Source organism: Hemicordylus capensis, chromosome 3 (assembly GCF_027244095.1).
Source record: "Hemicordylus capensis ecotype Gifberg chromosome 3, rHemCap1.1.pri, whole genome shotgun sequence".
NCBI lineage: Eukaryota > Metazoa > Chordata > Lepidosauria > Squamata > Cordylidae > Hemicordylus > Hemicordylus capensis.
The window spans coordinates 151,294,595-151,321,463 of NC_069659.1; the positions used below are offsets into that span (position 1 = coordinate 151,294,595).

General features: G+C 42.9%; 2 long non-coding RNA genes across 2 annotated transcripts in view; one reads left to right on the forward strand and one right to left on the reverse strand.

Moving 5' to 3' along the window:
- Window positions 1–26,869, forward strand: part of LOC128348824 (uncharacterized) — a 282,395-nt gene that overhangs the window by 200,031 nt on the left and 55,495 nt on the right. The gene's annotated exons all lie outside the window — the stretch shown is intronic.
- LOC128348823 (uncharacterized) overlaps window positions 11,041–26,869 on the reverse strand; it is a 63,260-nt gene continuing 47,431 nt past the window's right edge. The window contains exons 2-3 of the long non-coding RNA XR_008318359.1: window positions 19,713–19,843; window positions 11,041–13,598 (exon numbers count right to left, since the gene is read on the reverse strand). This is a non-coding gene — a long non-coding RNA (uncharacterized LOC128348823). The remainder of the gene's footprint in view (window positions 13,599–19,712; window positions 19,844–26,869) is intronic.

Below are 26,869 nucleotides of genomic sequence, written 5' to 3' on the forward strand. Positions count from 1 at the left end.
GTTCAATGTGCATACTGCTGCAACCCCAGTGGATTGGATACTGCCCAGTGTATGATCCACACATTTGTCATCTCTGCTTGATGAGCTTCCTGCTAATGTCAGTTGTACGTGTTGTGCTAAATGGCCCTTAGGCAAAACATCTACCCTGAAATGATCTGGCTATTTTAAAATGTATCCCAATTCATCATTGTGCCCCTTGAAAAGTTTGGTGAAACTGGCATATTGTCACATTCCCACGGTGCTTCAGATGTTTGTTTCTTCCCTTTCATCATAAGACCCTAGTTAATACAATCAACAGCTTGCAGGGAACTGTTAGATGATGAATGAATAATTAATTAAATGAACCAATAACGAGGCGAATGTGCACTGAAAGCTGCTAAACATTCATGTCTGCAAATGTTGAGTAGTTGGAATGAATGGTTTGACTTCTGAGAACATTTTTGCTTTGAAAATGTAAATAGCCATATTTTAAGTTTGCTTCAGTATTCTCTGTAACTCTATAAACACCCCCCAGAACAATTTATAGGGCTAAAGTTAGGCTGTAAACTAAATATGCATTACTGGCCCAACCAGTGAAACAGTATTGATGCAGGTAACCAGCATGAGGGTCTGAAACCCAGTACCCTAACCCTAACCCAATACACTTCAGAGCTGGCCAAGTGAAGATTCTGCCCCCACCCCCGATTGACACCCCACCAGACTCTATCCAAAGCCCACAAGATCTTGGTTCCACCCATGATCTGTCTGACTCCACCCTAGGTCCTGTGCCAAATCACCTGGTTCTACTCTGCCTCTGTTGCTGCCTCACCAGGCTATAACCTGGATTTGATCATGGACCACTTGGTTCTATCAGGCTGTGTTCCTACTCCAACCTGACTGTGCCCTCTTCAGGAGACCAACTCTCCAGATCTCAAAAACTGGCAACACTTGCTGGAATAAGTTTCCTCTGTGGTCACTTTTGCTTGAACACTCAACCTCCTTTAGAGTTCTCTACAGCTGCAATTGAGCCATTGGTGCTGAATGATAAGGGATGCAACCAAACCTCACATGCTCTAGACAACAAAAGATGTGCATTTGGGAGCCAAGCATCTTAAGTGAGGGACACAATGAGAAATATCAAGACATTTACCGTATTTTATGGACTATAAGACTCACTTTTTTCCTCGAAAAATATCCGCCAAAATTCAGGTGCGTCTTATATGTTTTAACAGTTTAATATGTTAAAACTCTGAAAAACTGGATTAAAATTAAGGTGCGTCTTATAGTCCGTAGCGTCTTATAGTCCGTAAAATACGGTAATACATTTGTAACCAATGCAATGAAGTTACACCTTCAGAGAACTATGAGTCATTGCTCAGATGCTCAGGAATGTATAGAGCAGTTTTTCTATTTGATGGAACTTCTTGAAACGGGGGATTTTTCTTATATGGGATAGGAATATAATGAAGATAGGTTTCCCAAACAAAACTCTGTAGAAAGAACAGGATCACTCAAAGTGCCTGGAGGTATATAGAGATCCGTGCAGCAATCAAGTGGCTCTTGAAAGCCGGGGTTGGAGAGAAGGTCCATAAGAAAACGAGCAGTCAGCCATGACCTGCTGTGTGTAACAATTCAGCACTTGGGCTTCTACTACTCTAACTTACTTTCAGAGAAGAAAACAACAGATATTCCCATATGCCTTGAAGAGTGCAAAGTAACCAACTGTATACAAATAGAATTTCCATGGAACATGTAATTTCTTCTATGTCACTGCTGGCAACATGGGAATGAACTAGTCATTGCTAGTTGTGGTGTTGGGGCATCATAATTGCTTTCTACTATCTGATTTGTTTTTTCTTCTCATTATTTAAACAAGTTTAAAAAAAAAAAGCTGTGTCAAGGCAGCTTATCATTTGTAACTTTGATCGTCCAAGGATTTGATGGCATTTGATTGAGAGCCAACATGGTGTTGTGATTAGAGTATCAGACTAGGACCGGGAAGACCCGAGGTCAAATTCCCATTCGGCCATGAAGCTCACTGGGCCAGTTATGTATCTCTCAGCCTAACCTACCTCACAGGGTTGTTGTGAGGATAAACATAACTGTTTTGGGCTCCTTGGCAGAAAAGCAGGTCTGTAAAAATTAAAAATAATAAATAATAAATAAATAAGGCACTACTCGTTTGTCGATAACTTGTATGTGGATAACTACATATTTCATGTAGATAACTTTCTAAGTATAGAACAAATCAATGTGACAAAGTGTGGTGCTAGTGTAGGCCTACACGACTTTTGACTCACCAAACCAAATGTCTTTAATCTGTTTCGGACTGGCCCACAGGGCAACAGGGCATATTCCCAGTGTGCCCCACCCATGGGGCGCCTATGCGCTCCGCCGCACTCGGCAGCTGTGAATACTCCCACCCTTAATTACCCATTCTGCTCAAAACTCGATGCCTTCCCCACATACATTACACCGTCCCCTCAGTGCCCCCAGTCTGGCCCTGTTGTGTCCTGCCAGCTTGCCAACTCCCTCAACCCCTCTTTTTATATAGCAAAGCCAGGAGGTGTATTGGGTCTCTTGCTGAGTGTCATACATGATTGGTGGATTTGTGCTGATCTTTGATCGTAATAAACTGAATTGAATGATTGGTGGGTTGTATACAACGTAGTGGATCATAGGTATCACAGCCAGTGTGGTTTAATAGTTATAGCATTGGTCTTGGACTGGTGATATCTGGGTTCAAATCTCTACTCTGCTATGAAGCTGCTGAGTGATCCTCTCCCAGTTACTGTCCCTAGTGATGTGCACGGTCCGGAGAAGTCCGGACCGGCACCGAAGGGGGGCCTTGTTTCTAGGGCGGGGAGGGCTTGCTTAGCCCTCCCGCCTCCTTGCCCCCGCCAGCGCCCGTATTGAACAGTATAGGGGCGCTGGAAACCAGCCGCCCCCCCCCGCCGCTGCCGCCGCCGCGGCGAAATAATCCCCAAGGTCAGCCAGCCCTCCCTCCCTCCCAGCTAGCTGCCCTCCCACCCACCCACCCACCCGCTCGCTCACCCGCTCGAACACTGTATAAAAAACGAGAGGAGCTCCGGCACAGAGCTCCTCTCATTCGGAAGGCCTCCTGAAGAATGGCGGCTTGCACGCGCGCACATGCGCGCGCCGCAAAGCACGCCGTTCTCCGGAGGCCCGGTCTACCCGCCGGGAAAGGGCCGGGTAGACCGGGCCTCCGATCGCTGAGTAGACCGGGCCTCCGATCGCCGGAGGCCCGGTCTACCCAGCGATCGGAGGCCCGGTCTACCCGGCAGGAAAGGGCCGGGTAGACCGGGCCTCCGATTGCTGGGTAGACCGGGCCTCCGGCGATCGGAGGCCCGGTCTACTCAGCGATCGGAGGCCCGGTCTACCCGGCCCTTTCCCGGCGGGTAGACCGGGCCTCCGGAGAATGGTGTGCTTTGCGGCGCGCGCATGCGCGCGCGCGCGCAAGCCGCCATTCTTCAGGAGGCCTTCCGAACGAGAGGAGCTCTGTGCCGGAGCTCCTCTCGTTTTTTATACAGTGTTCGAGCGGGTGAGCGAGCGGGTGGGTGGGTGGGTGGGAGGGCAGCTAGCTGGGAGGGAGGGAGGGCTGGCTGACCTTGGGGATTATTTCGCCGCGGCGGCGGCGGGGGGGGGCGGCTGGTTTCCAGCGCCCCTATACTGTTCAATACGGGCGCTGGCGGGGGCAAGGAGGCGGGAGGGCTAAGCAAGTCCTCCCGCCCTTAAAGGCATCCCCCCCACCCGGACCCGAACCAGGCAGGGCCGGACCGGTCCGGCAGTTCGGCCATTCTTTGGAATGGCCGCCGGACCGGTTCGGGCACACTGCTAACTGTCCCTTTAGCCTTGCCTACCTCCCAGGATGGGTATCTGCTGTATATTATTCTGGTCTTACTGGTTCAGATGAACAGTTTTGTTGAAAACACAACTTAAATGGTGAAAGACTTGTAAATGCAGGAGACTGACTACTAGCTGCAGGGAGGTGGTAAATAGGGTTGCACGTTCTGTATTTTTTCTGTTTCAATTTGTACCAAATCTGAATCAACTCCATTTTGTATTTTGTCCGAAATTAAGCCTTCCGAATCACCCCAGTTTTGTTTTGTATCTGAATTAATCCGAATTAATTCAGATTTAAAAATGGGTCACATGGTCAAATTACTGGGTGGGGGTTATAGTGCCCAGTGAGTAGAAGCTACAACAAAAATTTCAAAGGAACTGGGCAAATGGCTGGTTTTTGGTGCATTTTTGAAGTTTGCGCATCTTTCAGATTTCCCCCATAGGGTATGATGGAGGTTTCTGGAAAAGTATAGCTTCAAGCGGGTGTGTGTGTGTGTGTGTGGAGAGTGGCCCAGAGTGGAGTGTGATTGGTGGTAGTGCCCAGTTGGTACAAGGAAGCTACCACAATTTTTTCAGAGGAATTTGGCAAAGGGCTGATTTTTAAAGAATTAATGAAGTTACGCGTCTTTCAGATTTTCCTCGTAGGGTATAATGGAGGTTCCTGCAGTCCCATAACTCCACTTGAAGGGCACTGGGTGGCCCAGAGCAAGTGGTGGTATAGTGCACATAGGGTGCCACCCACCCACATGGGTTGCCAACTCATAAAGTACAGGGTTTTGTTGTTCTAGAGGTGTTCTGAGAGTAGATTCTCTAGTAGCATATGAGAGTGGATTCATGGTTTTTCATTAAAAATCTCATTTGCTACCAGAGAATCTAAACTCAACGCCTCAGAAACAACAAAGCCCAGTACCCCAATGGGTTAGCAATCCAGGGGGGTGGTTGGCACCCTCTGTGCACTACACCATCACTCGCTTTGGGCCATCCCAGTGCCCCCCAGGTGGAGTTATGGGGCTGCTGAAACCTCAATTATTCCCTATGGGGAAAATCTTAAAGACACACAAACCTCAAAAATTCCTAAGAAATCAGTCCTTTGCCCTATTTGTAATCTGGGTGCACCACCTTTGGGGCACTGCCACCCAACCCACTGTTTTGCCCCTGAAGCCCCACATAAACAAGTTGAAAAAGTGAAGAGAATGATGAACAATGACACTTAATTTTTTGGCACAGTTATTTGAGAATTTTGCAGCGGGTTTGAGCCTGTCCCTGTGGCACTAGCACAGCAGCACAACCAATTTGTGAATTCAAGCAATCTTTCAATAAAAACACTCCCTCCCCATGGAACAGTGACCACAGGTCATTTGAGATAGCAAGATAGACCAATGAACTGCCTTGGTACTATGGAACAGCTTCAAATGTTCATTTAACTGAAGTGGAGTGAGCCGTAGCGCAAACAAATCAGCCTACTGTTCAGAATTGTTGAGATTATAATCACTGCATTTAAGAAAGTGCAAAACCATGGATCATGGTTACAAGAAAGAGAGAAGCAACTACGATTCCTGAGGATTTCAATAGATTGACAGGGGTATTCCCCACCTCCTTCCTTTTGTCTCCTGTAGTCCCATGTGGATGACCTGTCCCTGCAATGGCAAAAGTTGTGAACCACTGGCTTAGACATCATGTTCCACAAAATTACATTGTGGCCTAAATTACATTAGACTGCTCAATATGGGCAGCAAAACATAGACACCACTATAACTCATAAAAATCAGAAGAAAACAAAATAGCTCTTCAAAAGACCCCTGAACAAGTCAAGAGATTCTTTCTAAACCTTTGGAAAGAAAAACCTGTGTAATTTCAGAACTTTCCTAACCAGCTTCTCGAAAAGCTTCTCCACACAATTTATACCATGGCTTTTAGCAAGAGCTTTGGAATTGCATTGAGCTCCCAAAGATATGTGGGTATTTCTGTCTCAAAATGCTGTCTTCCAAATCCCTTTGCAAGGTCAGTTTGCATTTCAATCACACTGAATACAACACTTAACTAAACCATTCATGCTCAACAGTTTTTGCATATCTTATCTTCTGCTAATCACTCAGTGCCTCAGCTGGGGTGGAGAGAGTCAGAGAAGTCAATTTCAATTGCAATGCTTTTCCAAAGAACAAAGCATTCTGTCTGAAACACAATCATTTCAATTTGGAAACAAAAATCTCTGTTTTTTAATTCTTGATTTTGTTTTGGTTACAAAACCTCCAAAATTGCCATTTTGGGGAACAAAATGTTTTGTACCCGAATCAAAATGCACAAGCCTGTTGGTAAATGAAGGATTAATAGACTTGAATCAGGTAGATGAGATGAAATGGAATTAATGGCATCAATGAAATTGGATGGTGAAAAGACAGTGCAAGGCCAGGCCTTTACAGGAGTTTTTTTCAGACAGCAGGCTTTATTGTGGGCTTACCACATGTCTGGGGCATAACAGATACTTTGATGCAAAAAGAGGATTTTTAAGCCCCAGACATAAATCGATCTAGGTTCCAATATCGAGAAAACCCCAAATCATGTGTGAAGTGCTCTCTGAGATATCGCACGGATTTCGGGGTAAATCTGGCTGATGCGTGAACACACACACACCCTCCCAAAATAAAGTCATGATAAAGTCACCGTCTGATAAAGCTCCAGGCTGCACTTCTCAGAAGCAGATCTCCTTTCAGGAGGAGAGATTTCTTGCTGCAGGTTAAGCCTAAAAAGTAGAGACATAAGCCCTATTCAGACATTATGCTGTATGAGTGTACTGGTTTCTGTATACAGGTGCAAGGTTTTGTGCAAATGACTGTACCTGGACTCATTTAAAAACTGGATACAGGCCTCTCAAATGCATGGTACAGATAGGAGGTGCACTGCTGTACCTGTGTACAACATAACATGTGAATAAGTGTAGCTATGTACAGATCTGTACCTGTGTACATGGTACACTCATTGTATGAGTGTTGAACATAACATGTGACTAGGGCTATAGTGTCAAAAAATGAGATCACATACTGCTCTGTCCAACTCCCGCCATATTTTTATCACCATGAACATGACTGATGAGGGAAATCCACATCTTACAGATAGTTGCCAGCTATTCTTTGTCAGCAAAACTTTCATGTTACCTCCAGACAGGACAATTGTGTTGTCATAACAGTCTCAGAAACATGCGTGATGCTTTTTTCTTATGCTTGTATGTGGTGTTTACGTTTCTGACATCTTTGGGAACAGAGAATCAAATCATTATTATTTCTTTTTCAATTTATACCATTTTGTGAACTTTTTTTGTTGAAAAGTGGTATATAATTATTCGTAATAATAATAGCAAGAATCATACTCTGATGTTAATTTTGGATCAATTGTAATTGTGGGAATTACTCTTTTTTAAATTTTCTCTGCTCTGCCATTTTCCTTTCCTCTCCCTTTCCACTCTATCCCCTTTTCAATTGATAATCAGCCATCAGGCTATTAGAAGCCTGAAATAAATGTCTTTTAGCATCTTTTAGCAGGGAACCAATAACAGCTAGCCCTTACAATAGGCAAACACACATTTCAGCTATTCCAAAATAGGTTCAAATGATATAAAGCAGTACAAAGGGGCTGCAGGCTGATGTCACAGAAATGACATGGAAAAGCAAGATATGCATCAAGTGCTCACATTTGTTTCCTTTTTTACAATGGACCTTTGGTTCTAATCCTCATATAGAGAAATCTCCTCTTTCTCGCCCCCCACCTTCTTGACCGTTAATACTGATAATTATATCTGTATTTCTTAAGAATATTATGAGTTGCCATTTCTGCATAGTAGCAGATTGAATTTATTCACCTTACGGATATATTATTATCACAGATAATAACTGCAGCATGATAATTATCATTAATTATTCATTTGGATTAAGAGGCAAATCGGCTCCCATTCAAGGGTCTTCCAGAGAGGTGCTCATTGTTCCAGGAGCCCTGTGTGGCACTGTGACGATTTCTTTTCTTTTTCTTGATGCTTCCACTGACATCTGACTGGTCCCATATGTATTTATTGGAAAATATTAGAAGAGGAATAAGTGCCTCGTTTCAGGACACTAAAGCACTAAAAGAGACATATGGCTTCTGGTTGTGCCCTTTGAGTGAGGACGTGCAGCTTTCTATTAAAGGGGCTGCGTTCGCAGAACATCCTTGCGGTAAATCTGAACATCTAGTCCCATTCCTGAGGCACACTCTTTAAGTCTGCGCATGCTAATATATTTACATAATAGCTCTTAGCACAAATAATAATCGGATGGGAAGCTGTACAATATGTTGTTTGCAGAAGGTAGGCCTTTGCAAAAATTGTAGATTTGTTTTGTTTTACAGTCACTTTGAAGCAATGCGCAAAAATCTTATTGGTTAGGAAAATTAAAAAAAAATCAGAGGAAGGGGGGGAATCAAAAGGGGGAGGGAGGGGAGAACAATAAATAATATAAATGCTAATTCCCTTATATGGGCTTCATTCCATCCTGATTAACAAGCCATGCACTCTCCTTTTCCCCCACCCCCATCATCCTAGCATCATATTGAACAAAATGTCTTGAAGGTAGGAAACAAAAAAACAAAAAAACTGAGGACTTCCAGGATAGTGCATTTGTATCTGATTCTTATAGCTTTGTGACTGCACTCATTACCATCTTGGTTTTCAATGATTATCTATTTACATTGTTCATAGTTTGGACAGTTCTCAGTCACTTTAGTTATTATTTCTAGTGGAAAAGCCCTGAATTTTTTGAGCTCCTACTTTTATTGTTCAATTATTATAGGGTGTACATGAAAAAGGGATATTAGAAAATAATGCATGGCTGAGACTCCAGTTGCAACATCAAGAATTTGGATAGTGTTTCTGAATCCTGAAACTCAGAAGCAGGATGAGGTGGTAGACTCCCAAGGTTCTGGATTGGACTTTGCCATTTCAAATTGCAGTAGGGATCTGGTCATAATTTTTGAAAGTCCCCTCCCTGCATAAAATGTCTTGCAAATAGAAACTAATAGCACCAATGGGGAAAGTTCCAGCTCATCCCTCATCCTGCTGTGCTAGTTCTCTACTTGCAAAGAGTTTGTTACATAGAGGAACATTCAACAGTATGATTTTCCCCTACGAGCGTTCCACCATCTCAGGACTCAGCTATTTTTTCATGACATTCTGCTGCATTCTCCTTCAAGTTCCATCCGCCCGCCTTGACCAATGTTGTTGGAGAAGAAAAACTTTAAATGGTTTGGGTGTTTGCTGCAGAGCATTCACATATCAGAAAATGAAAGTCTACATCTGATTTTTCAGTTGTCCAACAGTTGATTTCCTGTGCTTTCCTTCTTATTATTTTTAGCATACACTCCTCTGTCCTTGTCACCTTAAGTGGCGCAGTGGGAAAATGCTTGACTAACAAGCAGAAGGTTACTGGTTCGAATCCCCGCTGGTATGTTTCCCAGACCATGGGAAACACCTATATTGGGCAGCAGAGATATAGGAAGATGCTGAAAAGGCATCATCTCAGACTGCGCGGGAGGAGGCTATGGTAGACCCCTCCAGTATTCTACCAAAGAAAACCACAGGGCTTTGTGATCAACTTGACAGCACTCTTTACCTTACCTCTGTCCTTTATCAGTCACTCCCATGCACAATTTAGATAAAATACCCTCCCCAGGTCTGGTGCTCCTTTGCAGACCGAGGGCTTCTCAATTCACATCAACTGTGGGGCAAGGGTTCTACATGCACAAAGGGATACATCCTCAGAATTTTCCCCTCTATTGAATTTAGGACCAAACTAGGCATGATGTTAATCATGTGATTGGCCCCTGTACATTCCCCCCCCCCCCATAGAAATACCCGCTGCAGAGATGAGAATCAGGAATCAGGACTATGACAAGGAAGGACAAAGTTTTAAACTGTTTAACAGAGTCTTGATGAAAATCCCCCTCCAAGCTGATATTTTTCTCAGAACAGAAATTGCCATTGGCACCAATGTCAGCCTCCCTTCCCCAGTCAATTAGCAGCCACTGGGAGCATTTTCATTGGGACCATGGCACAGGAGCAAAGGGTTAAAATCTCCTTCCCCCACATCGTATGCCACACTCCCTATCCTAAATAGGAGCTCCTGCAGTTGCTAGTTCCATTTGAAAAAACAAACATGCAAGGGTCAATGACATGATCTGCATCCCATCTAGTATGGCCCTGAATGGAAAAGCTTGCTTGCACAAGAAATCCATGTTTTGAGTGCAGGGCACTTCTCTGTCCCATACGTCTTTCTTTCTTTCCAGTACTTGGCAAAGAAAAAAGCAATTTGAAATTACAGTAGACCAAACAGAATAAATTATGCAAATTCAACCTATTTTACAGAAATTTTAAACAATAAACTCACAGACCTTGAGGCCAGGTGTGTGGCCACCATTGAGCATTGGATGACTAATGTCTCCCAGCCATCCTAGCCTCGGGGGCTGCCAAAGGCTTACCCTCCACTTTCTTCCACAACTTTGGTGGGCCAGAGGAGTTGCTCGTCCACCCCTGCTCATTCATCCCCCATGCTGGGCTTCATTCATACACCATTGGTATTGGGCGGAGAAAGAGCACATCTGCCTGACCGCAACAGTGCATGAACAAGGCACCGAGTGCAGCAGGTAGATAGGCACCTCTCCTGTCTTTCTGCTGGTGACCATGCCCGCTTTTGTATGACATCAAATTCAGGGGTGTGGGTGGTACACTCTAACATGCACACACATTACCATAGGGGAAGGGCCTGCTGGTCGAGCTCATTCCACAGCCACCGGCAAGTTTCCTACGCCTCTGCTTGAAACAGGGGTCCTCTTCAAACTTCAATTACACCTATACAAGAGCCAATTGTATAATTATATAATGCCCCTGCCTAGCTTCTGAAGGCCCTCCAGCTCCACCCTTCACTATTTTCTTCATGATCTCCCTCACTCTGAGGGGCCACCAGGGAGAGGACGGGCCCCCTCTCCCCTAGCACTGAAAAATCATTTTTGGTGTTCCTTGTGGAAATGGGCACTGTTTCATTTAAATTGCCCTCACTTGCCTTCACTGTCCAACCTAAGTAGCTTTTGAATGAATATTCTACCATGCCAAAATCACATGTTTCAACCAAAAATTGGAACCTTCCAAGTATTCCATATAAAACTAACAACCAGTGAACATTTGTATTTTACAAAACTTTATTTATATTGACCATTCCTTTAACTCAGCTCAGCTGTTTTATTCATTGGATGCCCATATAAACTTCCGCTTTAAAGCTTGCAGGTTCAGAGAACCCTTCGTGTCTGAACTGAGAGCATTTAAATCAGCGAGTTGAGATAGAGCTTAGAAACGTGAATATTCAGCTCAGCTCTGGTATCTGCTAATCAGAGCCATTAAGAAAGGCTTCTTAGTGGATTTTTAATTTATTTATGGAAAGGTATTTTTGCATGAAAACCCAGTTAAGCTTGACAGCTTGTTTACAATAGGACCCCGAAGACACATTACACAATGCACAACAATATAAATATACATTTGAGATGCACACTTGAGCTCATAACATTTGTTAAACATCTGAAGTGCGCAGCGATCAGGTATTCAGTATGGGCTAATTCCCCACTTAAATACGATGTTGGCTGGGGAACTGCTGTGCCTTGATAACACAAGAATGACATGTTACCAGGTGTACCTTTTGTGAAAACCAGTTATCAGTCATGCTGGTGGTACAGAAGGAAGCCATAGATTTGGCTGGTTATTTCAGCTCAGTACATCAAAATGTGCTATTTCACCCTCTTCCCCCAGCCAGCTCCTTTACCTCCCTGTTCCCTCAACTCCTTGACCCACAGTTCTTCAGGGCCAGATCATGACTAATCACTCTTCCAGATCTCTCCTGTCTCTTTACCCTTTCCTGTCACAGTTTACATGAAACGTGACCTCCTAGATATGTATACTGGGCTGCAAAAAAAGTCTAGCTTTCTAGCAGTGTAGCAGTTTTTGTCGTCTTCTTCATCATCATCCCAAAAATATATAAGCAATTACACAGAATTCCATAAGCAAAAGAGGTAAAAGTTATGGTACCTAAAATGCAAACCATTTTTATCTGTGGCCCACATACAGAGCAGAGATGGGGAGTTCAGCACCACCTGCACACAACATGTATGTAATACAATACTGCTGCAGAACAGAACGGTCCTGTTCTGAGTTAAAATGGCACAACTGCATTTATGCAACACTACTTCCACTATTCGCAGTGGAGGCAAGGAACATGGCTTTAGTACCTTGCATAGCTTGTTGGTCCAATACGAATGACCATAAACTATGCAAAGCAGCAGAAGTTGCAGAATGAGTTATGCAAAATTGTCCACTCTGACAGCAAGCTATTCTGCAGCTGTTCCAGGTTACAAACGTCATTCTCTCTAAATGAGGAGGTGAGAAAGCAAGCAAAGCATGTTAATATGTTTAATTTGCATAATACATACAGGTAATCGAATTTGGTTTCCCTCTGTGTGGAGATTTGTTTTGTTTTGTTTTAACACATAGTGGAACACACAGTTCTTCACATAATATCCAGATATATAAAAATTGTACAATATACTTCACAAGATCATATATATTTTCATGAATTCATAAATGTGATGGGGAGGGGATATGACAGAGGTTTATAAAATTATGAAGAAAGTGAACAGAGATAAGATTCTCATAATGCTAGAACTTGGGGTCATTCAAGAAAATTGATTGGCAAGAGAAAGTACTTCTTGGCACAGTATATAATTAACCTATGGAATTCACTACTATGGGATATGATGAGGTCCACCAGCTTAGATGGCTTTAAAGGGGAATTGGATGAGTTCATGGAGGAGAGGTTTATCACTGGCTCTTATTGATAATGTTTATGTGGAACTTCCAAGTTCAGAGGCAATATACCTCTGAATAAAAGTTTCTGAGAGGGCAACTGCTGGGGAGGGGTACTGCTCCCATGCCCTGCTTATGGGTTTCCTGGGGGCATCTGGTTTGCCTCTGCAAGATGGTCCCTATAACATGAATTTTAGTCTGATCCTTCAGGGCTCTCCTTATGCTCTTATGCCCAGCTTTATTCTTATTACTAGTCTTACAGATGTGATGAGAAATGGATTTACATTTGCCCAGACAAGCTGAAGATTCATTTGCAAATGTTCTGTCAGTGAAAGGATATTTCATGAAGCCAGGTCTTGACTAGTGAAGACTCCATTGACTTCAATGGGAATATGCAATGGCTTGTATTTCTTCAGCATGCACTACTGCCTCATTGCCTAAGCTCCGTTCAGAGGGCTGCCTTGGAAGCAATAGACTTGCACAGAATTAGAAATGCTCATTATAAAATTCATTGAATAATTAAGCAAATGGTGACCTCTTTGTAGATATTTTGGACGTTAAATTCAGTTGACTGAATTATTTATTGTGAATGATCGAGACAGGTTTAACAGTTCTTAATTTTAAGTGCTTTTGGTTAAGGAAACAGCTACATGAATCAGTTAACAGTGTCAATCCATTTTGAAGTGAACTGGATGTTCCTGATCCATACACCGGTCTCTTTCACACGTTCCTTGTGCCCTTCACCTGCGTCAGCAAGTTGATCTCAGGGTCTGTTTACACCATCAGTAGAATCAGGTAGTAAAACACTTCCCGCCACTGCAAGTGTGGGGCTTGCAGGTTGGTGACTGCTCTTCCATGAGGCGGGGAACACCTTCCTGCACAAAGAAAACTAACATGACAGAAAGAAGGGTTCTAACTGGTTTAAAATATAAGAAATCTTGCTTGGGTGTTTTGTGCAGACAGACACATATGTTTATTTGTTTGTTATGTTTATATACCACCACTCAATAGATCTCATAGCAGTTTACAACAAAATAAAATGCACAAAATCAAAACAGTTAAAAATAGTTGTGAACAATTGTAAACAATTATAACAATTAAATGAATATGCTATGGATATGGGTCTTTACGCTGGCCACCGTAATCTACCTTCATACCAACAAAGTAAACAATGGTGCTGTTCTCACACACAGACAAAACCGGTTTCATTTGCACGTGAGAATTGTCGGGAGCCACTTGGCTCCTAGAAGGGTCACAGCGGCAAAACTGCTTCGGAAGCCCACCTTGAAAATGGGCTCCTTTTAATTGACTCCTTTTAGCACCTTCACTGGTGAGGATTCATCCATTTCCCCTCTCTTTTCTGGTATTCCTCGCACAGGGCTTTGGGTCCTGTTTCAGTGCTTCCTCTGAGGCTGAATGGAATGATTCATCACTGAGGTTTAGATGAGGACATCTCTGAGCTCTTGATACGACTTTTAGATTATTTACTAATGTACAGCACAGTGCAGTGGTGTTTTACAGAGTTTCACAAGCAAAAAAGAAGTAGTTTTCCCTGCTACCTAGGAACATACAGTATCCTTGGCTGGACAGGGGTGCACATGGTTCATATGGAAGGTTTATTCAAAGCCATGTATTTCTAGTAGGGGGGATATGACCTGTGAGAATGTGGTTTTAACCTTTGAACATATTTTGTTCAACATAAAACAGAAAGCTTGGCTGTGCAAATGCATTCACTGGATTTTTTTTTTTTTTTTTGCTGCTCTTGTGTTATATATAGCTTTAATACCCTAAGAAATAAAAGTGCTGAACTGTGCCCTATATCTCATGGTGTCCCTAAACTATCCTGAGTTAAGGATGACAGATGCTGCATGACTTGAACTTCAGAAGTTTTCATCCAGCTCAATCACAGAGAGTTTCCATTAAAAGCTGAAACCTCACTCCGAACCCTGGCCGTCCCTTTGCTGCATGATTAATTTGTTTTATGGGTGGCACAGTGCATTAGGGAAGTGCCTGATGGCCCCAGGGTACAGATTGCTGGCCTTTATAGGCTTGCCAACCTCTGCCTCATTTTCTCTTTCTCTGTCATTCTTTGCTCCCTTTATGAACTCAAATATAAAGCATCATATTATTGGTACTTGGGGGAGCAGGTTAAAGCCATTATTCCCCTTTCTATGTTTTTATATTTTCAGCATCTTTTGTACATTTATGACATAGCACAGGAACTTACCTGGGTAAGAGCAGATGGATTCAGACTTTTACCGATTGCGTGCATAAGAAGAGTCATGGAGGAGAGGTCTATCATCGGCTACTAGTCGGAGGGCTATAGGCCACCTCCAGCCTCAAAGGCAGGATGCCTCTGAGCACCAGTTGCAGGGGAGTAACAGCAGGAGAGAGGGCATGCCCTCAACCCCTGCCTGTAGGCTTCCAGTGGCATCTGGTGGGCCACTGTGTGAAACAGGATGCTGGACTAGATGGGCCTTGGGCCTGATCCAGCAGGGCTGTTCTTATGTTCTTAAGAGTCCTGTTGGATCACACCAGGGGTCCATCTAGTCCAGCATCCTGTATCCAAGAGTGCAGGGGTGGCAAAGGTATTGCAGCACCTGAGTCAAGGTGCAGAATGCTGTCTTGTCCCATGCCTGCTATGGGAGGTCAGCCTCTTTTCAACAATGACCCTTGCAAGCTTTGAAATTGCACAGAGGGCAAGGAGAAGGGAAAGCTGCTAGCAGCCTCCTTTTCTTTCCTTATGCTCCCTACAAGCTTTGCAAAACGTTTGAGGAAAGGCACTCCTTGAAAAGCTTGCAAGGGTCAGATTGGTCCCAAAGAATTGTTCTGCTGGTGATGAAGGATGGCTTGCCACCCTGCTGGTGCCTCAGCAATCCACTGCCTGATGCAGCTGTCTTACCTCACCCAGTGAAAGGGCAAGCATGGCCAGCCAGAGGCCTCTGGGAAACCCACACAGAGGACATGAAAGCAATAGTCCTCTCTGGTTCTTTGCTCCCCAGAACCTGCTATTAAAAAGTTAGCTATGATAGCTAAATAGAACCTTCCTGTTCTATTCAGGCCATACAATAGAACACAAAGGTCAGTGTTCCCTCTAAGGTGTGTGTGCATATGTGCACTCACACATTTTTTGGTGTCCACTCAGTTAATTGTAGATCCCACTCAGGTTGAATCTGGAAGGTCCCACTCTGAATGCATGTGCACACACACCGTCTTGATGCTGCCGCCCAGAACAAAACTCATTCTGCATACCGATAAAAAAATTAGAGAGAACACTGATGAAGGTTCTATTGAGTTCTCATAGCTAATAGGCACTGATAGACTGGCTATCCATTAGTTTGCCTAGCTCTTTTTAAAAACTATTTCAAAAGACAGGGCAAACACTTGAAATGGAGGTGGATTCAGAGATGGTGCTAACAGCCAACGATACATCTTTTGACAGTGAATTTGTAAAGGTAATTATGCACTGTGTGAATAGTTGTTTGTTGTCTTGTCTTCTACTGCCAGTCAGTTTCATTGGCTTTGGATACATTTCATACACTTTTGATGCATACAGACGACCTTTTGCCAAGCAGGAGCTTTCCATAATGTGCAACAATCATGTACACAGAACATGTGGTGGGGGAGTAGGATTGCATCCACTCTCCCTGCCTCCTGCTCTCCACACATTCAGCAAAAGAACAGAGAGTTGTCTTAATCTACAAATGTAGATGTGCTTAGACACCCTGCACATGGGTGCCTCCAGGGGAGCCAAGAGGGGGTATTTCACCCCCTGGAATTCTACATTTACTCTACAAATATGGACTTCCATCCAAAGGGTGACATATATGTGAATAAGTCATACTAAAGATAACTCGTACTAAACATAATTGCTCATTTTGAAAGTTAGGTATTTATTATAATTTCTACTCTTCCAAGTTTAATTAAGGTTACAGTTACTCAGAATACCTGATCATCAGGACATAAATGTTTAACATTACACTACAGCTGAACTATTTGTAGCAAACTTAGAATTCAACATTTTTAATGAATTTGCATGATAGGAAAGCAGAGTGTAAAGTTCACATCTTTGATGTTCACAGCAGATAAATGATTCATTATTCATTATTTGGCATCTATAAATGTGTAATTTGCTGCGCATGAAGTTTAGGTGATGGACCTCTTTGTTTCTGTAAGGTGGTCAACTACCTCACATAGCCGTGGGAAATGTGCAGTCATATCCCACACACTTGCACATGTACAGAACAGTGACTGCTGATGAACTTCTGGCCCAATTAAGGATTCTTGTTGTCATGTTTAAAGCTCTTTGCAGCTTGCAAATGACCTAGCCAAGAAAGTATCTCTCCCAATTATGAACCATTCACTTTTCAGATCATCCTGCAGAGCCCTGCTTCCAGTTTTTTCTGCAGAGTTTTCTCAATGGTTGCCCCAGTCCTGGAGGATGACTTCTCTGTGGCTTGTTTATGTTCAAGGTTCACTATTTAGAAGAGGATTTTTGGATAGATGGAAGGAGAAACAGATGTTGGTCTTACATTTCTGGTTGGTGTTTTTTTTTATGTTTTGATGACTGTATAGTGTTTTTTTTTGTGTGTGTATATACAAATACAGTTATAATGTAAGCTGCCTTGAGCAGTACCTAGAAAGCAGAATAAACAAATGTTTCAAACACTTATATAAACACACACACAGTGTCACCAGTCTCTGATTATTATTTCACCATCATCATTGTATGTTGGTTGTAGTACCACAGAATGAATTTTGTGTGAGGGCTGCTGCCCTTGGCTTCTTTTATATTGAGCTGGTGAATTCCAATTCCATATTGAGAAGGAGGGACTTCACAAACTGACTGTGGAACAGGCGTTAAGCAGTGGCTTTCAGGGGGGGGGGGGGCATTATAGATATGGGTATCTAAGACTTGTGTGAGCAGGATGCAATTTTCACCGATTCTCCTCTTCCCTCTGCAACCACCTGGACCCACCAAAAATGTGTATTTGATTGTTGGGGGACTCTCAGAGGTGTATTTTCAGCAGGCAAAGGGGGCTACAGAGGAAAAAGGGGGGTCAGTGAGCTTCTGAGCATATACAGAGTTCATTTCTCTCCTTCAAGCAATGGGCTTCTTTTTAATGATTATTATCTCTTACTTGCTGTATTATCTACAAAGTAGAAGAGGGGATATATATATATATATATATATATATATATATATATATATATATATATATATTCACACACACACAAATACAAACAGATCCCACATCCCCATGAGACGTCCAAGTTACATGTGCATAGTGTCTGAGTGGGGGTTTAATTCAAAAGGTATTGTTTCTCCCCATTTTGAACAGGGAGCATTCCATTCTCCCTCTCCCTTGAATTTTTCAAACAGTTTTTTTCCATTATCTCCCTTGAATTTTTAAAGGGATCTTACCATTATTCTCTCCCTTTATTTTAGAAACGTTTTTCCATTATTCCTCTATTTTTTCCTATTGATAATTCCATTATCTCTGCCCCTCCATTTTAAAAGGTTGTTTCCAATATAATGCTCTATTTTAAAAGGGGTTTCCATTATTCTTTCGTTCCCCACATTTTATTGGTATCTTTCTATTACTTTCTCTCCATTCGTTAACACTAAGAGTTACTCCTATCTTGAAAATTATTGAACTGCTCCCCCCCTCAAAAAAAGTATTTAGTATGGACCAGAATTTCTGGGGCGGGGGAGAGAGGGCGGGGAGAGAGGGCAGGGAGAAAGAGAGGGGGGAGGGAGGCATATTACCAGTGTGCAAAAATGTAGGTCGTCAACAAGTGGTCAATGTTCAAACTACTATTTCTTGGTCATTTCCAAACAGATCTACATGAAATTTGGAGAGGTGGTGGAACCTGTCACCTAGCTAATATTTGTCTAATTTCAGGCAGTGTGGATGACTGGTTTGGATTTTATGACAAATATAATGTTCAGGGCTTTTAAAGGTAGAATGCAGATTTTGCACATCATCTTAATTATGTAGGCACTACCATGCTTATATAATGTGTATCATAATTATAATGTATATGTGTGAGTGCACATGTGTATCTGATAGTTTACCAAGTCTCTCTCTCGCTCTCGCTCTCGCTCTCGCTCTCGCTCTCGCTCTCACTCTCACTCTCTTTTAATGTTGCTGACTCTGAACCATGGAGTCTTAACCAAAACTAAACAAACACATCAAAGTGATTTACAGAATAAGGTATTAGCTTCATTGGAATGTAAAACCAGCTGTTATAGAAACAAGCTCTCTCTATTACAATATTCTCAAATTCTTGCTAATTTTAACATGCTCATATTCTGCCAGAAGATTTAAACTCTTTCTAAGCTATTAACCTCATCATCTTTTAATTAGCTTTCTTTACATCATCCTGGAAATCCTGAACTTGCCTCTTCTCATAGCTGTAGCCAGGTAGGTTGTTGATTAGCTAATCCAGAGTAGGGGGCAGGGGTGGGGGTGGTGTTCTGAGCCAGCTCAGAAGGGCGGTATAAAAATCAAATAAATAAATAAATAAATAAATAAATAAATAAATAATCGCATCCCTATAAGGAAGAGGTAGCTAATTCAAAATACTTCCCCAAATTACATTGTCAGATGCACTTTCAAAAAAAGGCACTGCAACTTTTGCCAAGCAAGAAAACGTTTGTTACGAGGATAGTAAAATTTACTTTTCACAAAAGGAGCCTACAGTAATAATGCATTCAATTCTATTTCCCAGAATGCTTCTTAAGTATGTTAATAAAGTCTTTATTGTGTCTGCTTATAAAAGTCGCCACCATTTCCCATTAGAAAGTCTCTGTTTATTCATCAAACATTTACTGACAGTGACTGCTGGGAGCAAGCTCGGATTTCCACTCCATTACACGTTTGTGGCATAAAACACATTAATTATAGATATATTACAATATTCAACTCATTGAGGAAAAATTAGATGATCAAGGCTCATTTTCCTTGACAATAAGCAAGTTAATGAAAATACTAATTACCTGATGATGAAGTGGAGCCTCCAGGATTGAATGCTGAGCATCTGTAGAAGAGGTTGGTGAATCTTATGCAGAATATTAAAGTCAGAAGCACTGGAAAGTCTAAGCAGTGGTTCACAAGGTCATCAAGCGCTCTTTAATCACAGAACAGAGGGTAGTTAGTTTACAGCATAAAGTTTTATAGCCAGTTATGGTGGAAGTCATGAAACACCACACAAGCATAATATCCCTTTCCATGTCTTCTTACCATGAACAGAACTCATTGGCCTTGCTGTGGGCTGAGACTGAGAGTGGATTTATGTGTCCAGAAGGATCACATTAAACAGCTTGCTTGAAACGGAATCAGTCAAATGCAGGTGGGTGAATCTAATGGTTCCAAAAGCTCCTGGCTTGTGGAAAGCTAGTATATCAGGGAGCAAGGCTCTAGCCTAGCATTCTCCCTTCTATTCTAGTTTTCTGTGTGCAGGAAATTTTTTTACATTGGAGAACATTCAGTCATGTGCTTCCCCAACTGCATAATCCCTGAAGAGCTGTAGCTGATTATTCTGAACATGCAAATGATCCCTTAGTTCACCTTGCTCAATGGGAGAATGTATTTCAGAGAGGCAATTTGCCTTGGGAATGGGTACCAAAAGCAAAGCTATTATCATTGTCCATAAAATGTAGTTGAACAAATCAGTGTTCCAAAAGGCAGATGATTCAGTTACAAAAAGGCACATTTTCACATGATAATTCTTTAGTTATTCCCAGCTGTTACTGCCTCTCTGAAGAAACTACAGGCATACGCTTGGACACGTACAGCAATTCCAGAGGTTATTTCAGACCTGTTAGGGAAAAACTAGCATGAATATGATTGTGTCTAATTCTCTATGATAATTACAAAGACTGTCCTGGGGATGTGAAGATCTTCTTCTAGATACTTTCGTACTTCATGAACATGTTTCTGAATACCTGAATCAACCTTGCTCAGATAGCCCTGCTATGGTTCTCATGTGGACAGAGCTGGTGATGTCCTTATGGTCAGACTGACCTATCTTCCTTGTCCTTTTGTCCATCCCTCTACTGGCTGCAATGAATTTTGTTTCCCTCTGGTTCTGCATTTCCCCTCCTCCTCCCTTCTCACATCATTTGGTAGCTGTTTGGTAAAGATTATCAAAATGAGCCAATCTTGTGTCTGAGTTGTTCTAGGATTATATAGTGTGTAATCCATTTGTTCTCTGGCAATTCGCTCATTTCTGCTATGGATGGTTAATCTTTGAAATTCTCTGCCACAAAATGTGGTGATGGCCACTAACCTGGATAGCTTTAAAAGGGGCTTAGACAAATTCATGGATGTCAGGTCTCTCAGTGGCTACTAGACTGGTGGTTATAGGCCACCTCCAGCCCAAGAGGCAAGATGCTTCTAAATACCAGTTGCAGGGGAGCAACAGCAAGCAAGAGGGCATGCCCCCACCTCTTGCCTGTGGGCTTCTCAGAGGCATCTGGTGGGCCACTGTGTGAAACAAGATGCTGGACTGGATAGACCTTGGGCTAGGGCTGTGCACAATCCTGTTTGGAGGCCCTTTTATGGGCCTCTGAACAGGTTCGAACACTGGGTGGTTCGAAGGCTCATGTAAAAACTGGTCTGGCGTGGTGGCAGCATACCTCCCTGCTGCCCTGTCTGCTCCTCGGACTGGAAGTGACCAGAAGTAGTGCATGTGCATGCTCACACACACAGCAGGTGTGTGTAGCATACACTCGTACACACTACTTCCAGTCACTTCCAGTCTGAGGAGTGGACGGGGTGGCAGAGAGGTATGCCGCTGCCCCACTGGACAGGTTTTTATGTGAGTGCTGGTGGAGGAAACACTGCGAGGGGGGGTAATTGCACTCTCCCCCACCCTTAAAATTATCCCCCCACCATAAAACCAGCCCCCACTGCTTCCGTGCACATCTCTACTTTAGGCCTGATCCAGCAGGGATGTTGGTGGATCCTGAAATGTTAGTTCTGATTGGTCACAATTCCTAAGTGTATTAAGGAATTTGGGTTCCACAGTCTAGTCTGGTATCAAAATGATGCATGAAATAACTTGAGGGCATGCGCTGTGAGGACTAGCACCACCTGGCAATATATTTAGGTCACGAAACACAAGTGGAGAATGCTCCAGTCTTCTAAGAGACAACTAATGCCATCAATCCTCTTTTGCACTCTTGTCTTCTAGATGTGCAAGGCCAGGCCTTGTGTGCCCCTAGGATGTGCTTAGGCAACCGTAGTCCTCACTTTCAAACCAGATTCAGAACCCACCAGAATCAGGCAGCTCCCATGTTCCGTCCATACATTGCTCTGTCTCAACTAGAATGCAGGATTTCAGTCTACTAAATTCCCAACCTACAGGAATGCAGCACCTTCCCTACGAGGTCCCCTAGGCAAAGCAATGCAACCAACAATCTCAATGGGATATCCAGCATGAGAGATGCAGACTCAATCTTTTCCCTCTGGATCAAGTTCTGTAGTATGTCTGCTTTCCATTTCCTCATTTTATTCTAGCTGCAGTTTAAACAGGACAGGGAACTCCCTTTAGGTCTACTTACTAAATGAAACTGCACATATTTTGGAGCCTGCTTTTCTCAGTGAGGTCAAGACCCAGCGTGACACATGATTATGTTACACACAAAGAAATTATCTATCGCCTCAAGCAGTAGTATGGAGGAGGGTAAAAGCTTGTTCATCCTTATATCTGCCCCTTGAGCCATCACATCAACTGCTGAGCCTCCACTGAAGGGCGACCTCTGGGGACAGACTCAGACCAGCTGGCAGTTCTTCAGGGAAGTCTCTTTTGTTTTGTGACAGATTATTGAGTTCCTATCTTGACTGCTATTCAAAAATCATGAACAAGGCTCAGAATTCTATGGTGCTTCTCCAGAATGTTCAAAAGTATTTCACACATGTTATCACTACAGTCTTTACAGATTACACCAGATTACGCCCATATTGCAGATGGGGACCTGAGGATGAGAGACACAGAGAGGAGCAAGACCGCCACTTCCTTGCTGCTTTGACTTTTAGCAGTAATTCATGAGATGCTGCTGTTGATGTGTTCTATCTAAGGCAAGTAGATAGATCGTGTTCTAGTTGATGCCACTGAAACAGACCCTTTTTGTGTTGAAACATGTATAGTATTCTGCAGCTTCTGAGATCTGCTTTTGGAAGCAGTCTGATCTGAATTTTTTAAAACTGTTGCAAGATTTTTGGAATCTGCTTCATTCTCCTTATTTGGTTACCCGGGACATCTGTCCCTATGAACTTGGTCATGATCCTTTAGGGCTGTTCTCATGACCATAAAAGCTGGCAGGAGAGAGCAAACCCAGCTTTATTTGGTCACCTGGGCCCACAGGACTCCTGCTTACCCACCCCATTCAAACCCAGGTAACTCAGTTCTACCTGGGTCCAAATATACATTACATATATTTACATTAGGCTGAAAACAGCTGTTGCCCTACCTCTGAGTTTAGTTGTCTAAATTTGCTCACTGTTTTCAGCACCTTGGCAGCCATCGTTGTCAAAGTATTCTGTGGCTAGAGGGGCCTAGCACAGCAAAGCTGCTGCAGTTCTGAGGGCGGTCACTCTGCTGCTCACGTGGTGTGTTATCGGATATCTGGAGGACCCAACTCCATTTGTGTTACAGTATCAGAGTGCATGCCGGCCTGATTGTCTGGGGTTTGAGTACATTCTGGTCATTGGGGAGGCACAGTGTAGAAGAATGCCTTCCCTCTAACCCACCCCCATATGGACATGTGAACAAACCTTTTGTATTGTTTTGAATTGGGTGTATTTTTGTTAAAATTCATTATACATTCTAATATATTTGTGTAATATATTTTGATTCCTTGTTCATCTATTTTAGTATTCACTATACATTACTTCCAAGTTATTATTGTTTTGGATTCTTTGGCAGTTGTTGTTTGTTACTTAGGGATTCAATTCCTTCCCCATACACCATACTCCCCTTATATGGTGGCTGCTGTCACATGGTGCAATTTAAACAGTCTCCACATGATAGTTTCATCCTGTAAAGTGGCCTTGCGTGTATTTTTGAAGTTTGCAATGTAGCAATCAGGAAACCTTATCACCTTGAGTTCAAAGGCCATCACATGCCCAGAAATCAGGACAGTATGTCTTCTGCCTACACACACACACACACACACACATAGGCAGAAGACACACTGTCCTAATACACACACACACACACACACACACACTCCACATTTATTTAGTTATTTCCATACTAAAACTAAATTGTGTGCCAAGAAAAGCTTATATTTAAAAAGCCACATAAACCATGGAAATGTAGCAAATGTGCATATAATTATTTCATTTTCATTACTTTATTCTGGCTTGGCTAATCATGGAGTAAGGCAATCTATGCAAGGACCTGAAGCTCCACCCTCCTGACATCTGAAAATAATTCTCTGTCTAAAATTGTGTCAAGTATTGCTCATACACTTCCAAGCCGTTCTTTGCAGCCACAAGTGACGGTTTGTTTTGAAAGGAATGAAAGTTCATATTCTTGGGTTGCCGAGAGTACAGCTGTTATCACCTCCTGTGGCTTTTCTGTAAAATAAAGTAAAGTGTGCCATCAAATTGATTTTGACTCCTGGCATTCACAGAGCCCTGGGGTTTTTTTGGTAGAATACAGGAGAGGTTTACCATTGCCTCCTTCCACGCAGTATGAGATGATGCCTTTCAGCATCTTCCTATATTGCTACTGCCCAATATAGTACCAGTGGGCATTCGAACCAGTAACGAACCAGTAACCTTCTGCTTGTTAACCTTCTTACTCGAACCAGTAACCTTCTGCTTGTCAGTCAAGCATTTCCCCACTGAATAGTACCTGACCAGTACTCCACATCCCAATGTGCTAAAAACATAAATAAATAGTAAAGTTGGCATGTCAGGTCTAACTCTACAGGAATTGGGCCTGTCCTTAGTAGACTCAGGGTCAAACTAGATGTTACTTTAAGCATGTAACTGGAGTTGCTTGCTTGGTTGGTTAAAGTTATATGCTGCTTTTTCTAGTAGACTCAGAGCAACTGACAGAATTTTTGAAATTAATCCTCTCCCGAAGGGGCTCACAATCTTTGTTTAAAAAAAGAAAAGAAAAAAATTAAACAAGGGAAAAAGTTCCCAAGAGGAGGGGCCAGATGGCAGTTGCCCCTCCACAGACCAATGGAGGGGGCCTCGTGGCTTGCCTCACACTCTGCTGCAGCCTGATAACAATAGCTGCGGAGGAGAGATTGATTCTTCTTGGAAGGGACAAAATCCATCTGATATTGTCTCTGGACAGTGGAGAGGCCTCAGTGCTTGCCTCATCGTCCGTTGTAGCCTGATGACAATGGTTGTGGAGGAGTTTGCATGCATGTTTTTATTCTGTGAATAATAGATAGATTAGGGGCCCCTGCAGAGTGGGACCAAAGTGGAAGGTAGTGGGACTTCAACCCTACCATGGTCCCAATCCAGATTGGAGGCCACCATGACAGCTCTGTGCCCTGGGGAGAGAAAAAAATTCCCATTCACACCAACAGGTTAACTCTCTCATGCACACTTCCTGGTCAGGGGCAGGGGCAGGGGCAGGGGCAGGGGCAGGGGCAGGGGCGTAACTATAATAGAGCAAGGGGAGACAGTTGTCTGGGGGCCCACTGCCTTGCGGGGCCCCCCAGAGAAGAGTCACATGACGGACTTCCCCAGCCGCTCACCCACCCGAGCTTCCTTCAGTTGTATTCATCCTCCGAAAGTGATGTGAGTGTTAAGACCTGGAGCTACCAGAACAGCCTGTCTTTCTCTAGTACCATTAAATGACTTGCATCGTCCACAATTTACAAAAGCTTTTTGAAAATAATTAACACACACACAAACACTTTTTGTTACCACTATTCAGCCTCATTTAAGATTTCTTTACATCATGAGCTGAGCTTCAGTGAGGCGGGGGCATTTTAAAATCTTGTCTCTGAGCCCACTCCAACCTCCTATGCCCCTGGGCAGGGGACGGATCTGGGTGCTATTTCCCAAATTAAAAAATCAGTTTGCTAATCCCACTCACATGCTCAAACTGACATCCCATTTGACTCTCAGCCACTCAGAGGAGTGAATGCCTTATTACCACTGCACTGTGCTATATCCGGTCCCTCAATGCCCGTTCCCAACTCCCAGCCCTGCTTGAGCATAACAACCGGGTTGAAAGAGCTGTTTGACTGGGCTTGCGGTGGGTGCTCCTCTTTCAGAAAGCACAGTGCAGTTAGGTATGCTCAAAGGAACTTGAGCAAGCCAAGGCTAGTCACAGGCCAGAAGGAGTTGCTCAAGAGCAAGGTCAGCATGAAAAAGCACCACACATTATCTATGCAACCGGCCTCTCAAATTCTTGTTCCCCTTGTGGTTTCTGATTGTTCTGAGCAAAAGTCTCCTCTGATCTCACTCAATTTTAACTGACAAGGAACTGCAAACTTTTAAAAATGTGATGCAGATTTATAGTTTGAATTCACAACTGTAGAATATGGAAATGAATAATCAGTTCACATCAAATATTCATTTTAGCCTTCTAAGTCACTAATCATATCAAACACTAATAAAATTAGTTTAGTCTCAGTAGAGTAGGCTTTGGGGGATACGAGGTGAACTCCCTTTAGAGTGCTAGTTTCACCAGGGTTTAAAAAAATCAGAATTTCAAGGAAGGAAGGGTATATAACTCAGCCCTAAAAAAGCATGCCCACACAAAACAAACCTCCCCCCAAATCTCAGATTTTGAAGGATGGCGAAATTCTTGTTATTCTAATAAGCAGCAGATTCCCCTAATGTTAAAATCTAAGCTCTTCCTGAAGCAAAGATGTTTTGCTACACTAATCTCCAACAGTTTCAAATCCTTCAGAGGCTTAATGCCTAGCTGTAGATATTTGTTAATGTGTTATTTTTTTCCTGACCTGAACATTTTTCTGTGATTTTATCCCTCCAGCATGGCATGCTACAGTTAAGTTAAAAAGACTGTGGGGATACAAAGAAATTATTGCAATGGAGTCTGAAGTTAAATCCCTACATTTACAAAGAACTAGATGAAAAGGAGGCCTTAAATGGCTCCATTCAGTTGTTTCTGAAGCAGGATGGCAACAATCATCTAAGTACCTACTATGAC